This window comes from Triticum aestivum, chromosome 6B, assembly GCF_018294505.1.
Source record: "Triticum aestivum cultivar Chinese Spring chromosome 6B, IWGSC CS RefSeq v2.1, whole genome shotgun sequence".
Taxonomy (NCBI): domain Eukaryota; kingdom Viridiplantae; phylum Streptophyta; class Magnoliopsida; order Poales; family Poaceae; genus Triticum; species Triticum aestivum.
This window is the reverse complement of record NC_057810.1, coordinates 93,898,412-93,905,842: the sequence shown is the minus strand read 5'-3', so window position 1 is coordinate 93,905,842 and position 7,431 is coordinate 93,898,412.

The following is a 7,431-nucleotide window of genomic DNA, read 5'->3' as shown; positions in this document are numbered from 1 at the left end:
CAAGCAACGGGCTGCCGCTGTGTCGCCCCGTCGGGCCGCAGCACCGCCGCCCCGTGGTTCTCCTTGCGGCTGCATCGACTCGTACGTCGCCGCTGCGTTGTCCCTACGGGCCGTAGTGCCGCGATACGCGGTCCTAGCCCTCGCCCCGAGGCTGTCCCCACGGTTGCACCGACCCGCGCTCCGTCTCTGCACCGCCCCTTTGTGCCGTAGCGCCACGGCCTGCGGTCCCCACCACCGCCTCGAGGTCTTCCTGCCGTCACCCCGACGTGCCCGCCGCCACTGTGTCGCCCCTTCCGGCCGTTGCGCCGTGGCCAGCGGTCCAATCCGTCGTCCCCACAAGTCAACTTCCTGTGTATGCGTCGCGTCGTCTCCCTTGGCACGGGAATGCCACCGCCCGTGCCGGTCTTCGTCATGCTGTCATGGTTCTTCGCCTACTTCGAGCATCGCCGCCGCGCTCCTAACCTAGCCGCCGCCGCCGCCGTTCTTCTTCGGCCGCCGCCGCCGCTACTCCCGTAGCCGCCGCAGCCGCCCGTCCACCCCCTTCGTCTTCGTCCAGCACCAGCCTGTCGCCAGCGTTGCCGTCATCTATCCCGACCGCTTCATCTACTCCGACAACTGCAAGCGACACTGGCCCCGCGCCGATTTGCGCCGCAACCGTCGTCGAGTCCTTCTCTGTTGGCCTCTCCGACTTCTTCGACATGGCGTACAGCTCGTGCAGGTCCCAGTCTATGCATACCCGATGCTGGCAACACCGCCGCGTGCCTTCGTCCACGACGTGTCCCGGGCTTGGCAAGCCTAGTACGGTGCTTCGTCAACTTCGTCTTCGTCCATCTACGCATGCCCGGTGCTGGCAACACCGACGCGTGCCTTCGTCTACGATGTGTTCACGGGGTTGGCAACCCTGGCGTGACGCATCATCAACGTCATCTACTTCCTCGCGCACCACTACTTCGACACCACTGTGCCCACGACTAACTCGGCGCCTCCTTGCGCCCGCGGCTCCACGGTGACTTCCTCGACACCAGCTACCCCTACTCGACATCGACCACGGCATTCTTCGCACGGCTACCTCGACCACGGCTCCACCACCCACGCTCTCAGCTACATCGACAAATGGCACAAAGTGCTACCGCCTACTTGAGCAACCTCGTCGGTTTCCACTCCAGCCACGACTCCGCGATGCATCGACCGTTACGACTGTGGGGGTGTGTCCGTCGGCTTGGCTTCGGATTCTTCTCTAGTCTCACCGTCTGCGTTGCTACCGTTGTGACTGCGGGGGGATGTTGAGTATAAGAATTATTAGGAAGTATAGGATAGACTAGGATTTGGTCATGCCTTGTCTTGTACTCCAAGTTGGTCTTTGTACTCCTATTTATATGCCCACGAGGCTCAAGCAATACATCAACTATTCCATCAAACCTCTCTCTTCCTTCTAACAGGAAGTACACATATGGACCAATGAACTTGCACATCTACGAAATTTACAAGAACAGCAAGCGCATGAAACAAGAGCAAGTGATTAGAACATATAGATGTCTTGGTTGTTTTGCTCCCTTCCCCTCGCATGTCAAAAAATCAATAAAGGCAATGGCACCAATGCAACATGGCCCCTGGATCCCATGTAAATTTGAAAACTATTATCCTATAAATAATAGGGCCTCCACTCCCTTAGATAAGAGCTTTGCTACACCTAGAGACCAAATATACAAAATAAAAGCTACATGATAAGGTGCCAATATCGAATGCGAAAGAGAAGGGAAGGGGAGGCCCACACTCTGAAATCTAGGGAGGGGATTAGTGAGGATTAGCTAGTCCATATCCCACTTAGGGCATCTCCAAGGGGACTCACCAAATCGCCCCCATCCGGGACTTCTAGGCCTCCAACGCAACTCACCAAATTGGGCCAGACTAGTTCAAACGTCTGAAATCCCTTAGGCCGGCCCTAAATTGGTGGCAGCTCCGGGGAACTCTAGACATCGACCACGTTGGACTCTGACACACACCTCCCACCTAAACCCCACTCAAACCCGCATTTTCACAATCATGACCTTCTCCTCAGCTCTCAATCTCTGCTCACAAAGGCCGCCACTGCCGCCACAGACCTCCCCCCAGACGATGTTAGGCCCTTGCAGGAACCCCTGGTCGCCACCCAGGCCTTGCCGGGTGTCGGTGTCAAAACCGGCGGATCTCGGGTAGGGGGTCCCGAACATTGCGTCTAGGCAGATGGTAACAGGAGACAAGGGACACGATGTTTTTACCCAGGTGCGGGCCCTCTCGATGGAGGTAAAACCCTACTCCTGCTTGATTAATATTGATGATATGGGTAGTACAAGAGTAGATCTACCACGGGATCAGAGAGGCTAAACCCTAGAAGCTAGCCTATGGTATGATTGTTGTTCGTCCTACGGACTAAAACCCTCCGGTTTATATAGACACCAGAGAGGGCTAGGGTTACATAGAGTCGGTTACAATGGGAGGAGATCTACATATCCGTATCGCCAAGCTTGCCTTCCACGCCAAGGAAAGTCCCATCCGGACACGGGACGAAGTCTTCAATCTTGTATCTTCATAGTCCAGGAGTCCGGCCAAAGGTTATAGTCCGGTCATCCGGACACCCCCTAATCCAGGACTCCCTCAGTAGCCCATGAACCAGGCTTCAATGACGACGAGTCCGGTGCGCTGATTGTCTTCGGCATTGCAAGGCGGATTCCTCCTTCGAATACTTCATAGAAGATTTTGAACACAAGGATAGTGTCCGGCTCTGCAAAACAAGTTCCACATACCACCATAGAGAGAATAATATTTGCACAAATCTAGTTCGCTGACGTATTCTACAGCGTGTCATCACGCCACGACCAAGCCTTTATTCGAATCATTTTACTGTCCCTCCTCAGTGCGTTTAGGGAGGCGGTTTCCTTGGCACGTCTTGTCAAAGCAGAGATCGTGTCCCCTTATTTCAGGATTCTCATCAATACGGGCGTGGCTAACCCAACCGTGCCATTAATCACGGTGCTTGGGAGATAAGAGAGTTTTACCAGGCTAGTGGGGGTACATAGTTTTGTCCGCCCATATAAGGGGATAAGGATCCACCTTTTCCATCTACGCCTTCTTCCTCCTTTGCTTATCCATCTCCGCGCACTCGAGATCCAGTGCCCATGTCCGCACTTCCCACCTCAACCTTCTCCAGCCATGTCCGGAGCGGGAGGCAGGTGGATGGCCTCCTCCGTCATGGAGGGGCACATCAAAAAGTTGAGGAAGGCCGGATACTTGTCCAATGACATCGCGCACCGGCTTCCAGACGAGGGGCAGCTCATCCCCACCCCCAGGCCCCATGAGAGGGTGGTGTTCCTCCCTCATTTCCTCCGCGGACTGGGCTTCCCACTCCACACATTTGTCCGAGGGCTCATGTTCTACTACGGCCTGGATTTCCATGATCTGGCCCCGAACTTCATCCTCAACATCTCGGCATTTATCATCGTGTGCGAGGTCTTCCTCCGCATCAAGCCCCACTTCGGCTTATGGCTGAAGATCTTCAATGTCAAGCCGAAGGTAGTGGGTGGCCAGCAGGCGGAGTGCGGAGGCGCCATGGTGGGCAAGATGCCCAACATTATATGGCTCGAGGGCTCCTTTGTGGAAACCATCAAAGGGTGGCAATCGGGGTGGTTCTACATCACCGAGCCACGTGACCCTGAATGGGCAGCGGCCCCCGAATTCCGATCTGGCATCCCCACACGGCTCACCTCCTGGAAAGAGACGGGCCTGTCGTGGGGTAATTCGGCAGAGCTGACTGGACTCCAAACCTGCGTCAAAGACCTGATTGACAAGAAGGTTAAACTTGTCACCGTATTCCAGGTCATGCTCTTCCGCTGAATCCTCTCGTGTCAACGACGGGCCTTTAACTTGTGGGAGTTCAACCCGGCCCAGCACCAAACTTTGTCCAGGCTCTTCGGCACAATGCACGAGGATGCCTGGAAAGTGCTCTTCAAGGGCGCCGAGGTTCCCTGCCCATTACTGAGGATCGCGGATTCTGCATGAAGCGCCAAGCCAGCGCGGTAAGCTTGTTTTACCCTTTACGGGATACTTGTTTTTCATAGTTTGACTCTATGCGAGATCTAAGCTCCCGCTCCTTTGACAGGGCTGGAAGAAGACGTCCGGACAGATTGACTATCCGGCTCCTTTGCCCGAAGGCCCAGCAGATGCACGCTTGGCGAAGCTGCTGGTCCCGGCACCTCTTGTGGTGCCGGAGAAGAAGGCCACATGAACCCAAAAGAGTTCCCAGCGCCTGGTGGTGTCGGATTCATCGCCCGATGACCCCGAAGCGCACTCCTCCCCCGAAGACGAGGAGGAGGAAGAAGAAGCCTCTCCCCCTCCAACAGGGGGAGGAAAGAAAAGGAAGGCCACCCCAACTGGGGAGGCCGGAGGGTCCAAGAAGGGAAAGACCCTTCTCCCGGACTACTCCACCAGCGCCGACGACGGCGGAGAGGAGTGGCCATCCAGGGCCAAGCCCCTGGAAAAATCGTAAGTATCCAGATACCAGAATAACTCATGGCATTACTTTATTGCACATTATCTTCTGACGCCGAATATAATCATGCAGTCCACCCAAGGCCCAGCTCGACGCTTCGTCGAGCGGCTCCCTGGATTCATCAGATGTGAATAGTCTTTCACTCCTGACTTCTACCTCCCCTCGCCCTGCGGACGATGCCGAGGTGGAATCCCAAAAGGGGCTAAGCCAGGAGGAGGTGGTCCTGGAGGCGCCACAAGGCGACCTCCCGGACTCCAGGCGCAAAGGGGATGAAACCCCAGAGGGATCTAAGTCCGGCCATGGGCCGGACACCGCATCGGAACCTTCAGTGGTTCCGGAATCCGGCAGGCGGCCCCCTAGTAAGAAGGGCAAGCCTACGACGCTGGTGACCTCCGTCCAACCAGAGGCACCGAAAAATTTGCTGGAGGTGCTTAACGGCGCCTCCATCGACGAGGAGCACCGCACTATTATGAGTGTGGTGATCCAGAAGGTTCAGTCCATCAAGAGTGGGCTGACAGAAGCCTGTGCCAGCCTTCTAACATGCTTCGAGGTATGTATTTAAGATATGTAAAAATATTACCGCATAGACAGTAGCCCCTGATGCTCAGTTTGGTGTTCGAAAAGAAAAGCCGGACTGAGGATCTAGAAAGATATACGCAGGAGTCTAACATCAGTATGTCAATATGGGAATGCAGGCTGCGCTGCTGACCTCTGCCGCACTGACTGCGGAGGTCGATGCATTGAAGCAGAGCCTTGAGCGGTCCGAGAACGAGCTCGGCCTTGCCAAGAAGCAGCTCGAGGACAAGGAAGGTAAGTAGTACCTTATGTAAGTATATAAAAAATACCTGGTTGCAAAAAATGACAGGACCAACGTGAGTGTTACAGGGGCCACAACCGAGGTGGCGACCCTGAAGGAAGCGCTGTCCAAGGCCGAAGACAATGCGGCCATGGAGCGCACCGAGCGAGAAAAGCAGGAGGCGCGGGTGGCGGAGGTGCAGCAAGAGCTCCACGCTCTTGTGAAAAAACACGAGAGTTTGGAGCTTGACTCAAAGACTCGAGAGTCCGAGCTTGCCTCGGCCCTTTGAGAGCGCCAAATCTGCCAAGGCCAAAGCCCAAAAAGCCCTCCAGGAAATTGAGGCGATGAAGAAGATAGCGGCGGGTAAGGCATTCTTTATGCAAAGCAAGCACGTGAAAGTGAATTAGTTGTTACTTACCCGAGTCCAGAGCTCTCCAGGAGCATTCGCAGATCTGCCCCGTAGTGTGTCCGATGCTTCCGCATTCTACCGAGCCGAGGAAGGGAGCTCGACGGAGAAGGTGTTCTGGTCCCAGTATGTTGAGGCCGGACACCCGGTGCCCTTGAGCGACCAGCCGAAGCAGCTGGTCGAGCTCCATAAGGTAGCCGAACAGGCCATGAAGGGCCTAATAGTCCGGCTATGGCCTGGGGAGGTCATGCCCGGGAGCTACTTTGGGCTGGTGAGGCGGCTGGTGGATGCCTGTCCACAGCTTGAAGTCATCAAGCGTTCCATATGCATCGAAGGCGCCCGTAGAGCCCTTGCCCGTGCTAAAGTACACTGGGCAAGCTGGATGCTGAGAAGCTGGTGACAGATGGGCCATCGGAGGGGAAGGAGCATCGCAGGCCCGAGATGTATTATGAGGGCGTCCTAAAGTGTGCCCGCCTTGTGGCAAATGAATGTGCCAAGGATGTAATTTTTGAGTAAACTCGCTCGTGTTTATCCTGTGCGCTGAAAACTTGTTCATATGCGCTAAGCAACACTTGTTGAATTTAAAATATTACCTTCTGTGCGGCCGTTTATTGAATCTGAGAGATGCGAGTCATCGGCTTCTACCCCCATGCCACGAGTGCTGGGGTGTTCGGGATAAACCTGAGCGCTCTTGTTCCCATTCTTGGGTCCTTCGAGGGAGGCGCTCAGCACAACGAACAAGGCAATCAGACTATAATGCTTTATCACTCTCACTTAGCCATAGAATTCTATAATTTTAAATTTCGGCGAAAGCCCCTAGTATTCGGAAGACCGAGTTCGGGGCGCTATCCACGCCTAGGCCGGACAAAGCCAGCTCCTCGCTCTAAGCGGCATAAGTCTTTAGGGACTCGAAAACCTCTCGAACAGCGACCGGCTCTCGCCCTATCATGACGGTCAGTTTTAGCTTTCTCTACTGAGGTGCTTAACCCAGCTCAACTGGGGCACAATCGCAGTAGTTCTCCCAACGCTACCTTAGCCGACATAACGGAACGTAAGGTACCAAAACATGGGAGCCGGGCAAACCCAACTATTGACCCAAGACATGATTCGGAGCCGATGCATATAATGCTATAAGTTCGGGGTGCCGCACTCGTGAGAGTGTTCGGACTTCTCACACCATATTCTGGGGTACTTAAGCCCCTGGTGTGTTGGCCGTACCAAAGTGTACGGTTGCATAATGTCATGACTGAACATATTTATAAAAAATGAGTGCAATAATAGACAAGAGCTATGTATTGTTTATTAAAAGGCTGCTGTGAAAGCAGATCGATACAAATAGTGCGATAAGCAAGAGATGGGATTATTTGACATGTCCCCCTCCAGGGGCAACTTGTGGGACTTTTATGTAAGACATGTATTTAGCTCGTTATAGACACCACCTGGACATGCAACGTAGCTTGCTGCCTCCCTGGCTGTTGCATCATGTGTTCGGCGATTGTACTGCCGGACAGGCCTTCCAAAGAGTGGAGTCCTGAAAGTAAGAAGAAAAAAAAAGAAATGAAAAAAATCAGGAGCCCCTAGTGAGGTTGAGCCGTATTGTGGGCGTGCCGTGGTTGTGCCCCTTCCCTTATGCCCATGGTATTTCCAGAGCGTAATTATGTACGCGTGGTACTGGTTTCGCAATTTCGCGAGGGCTGGGGTTGG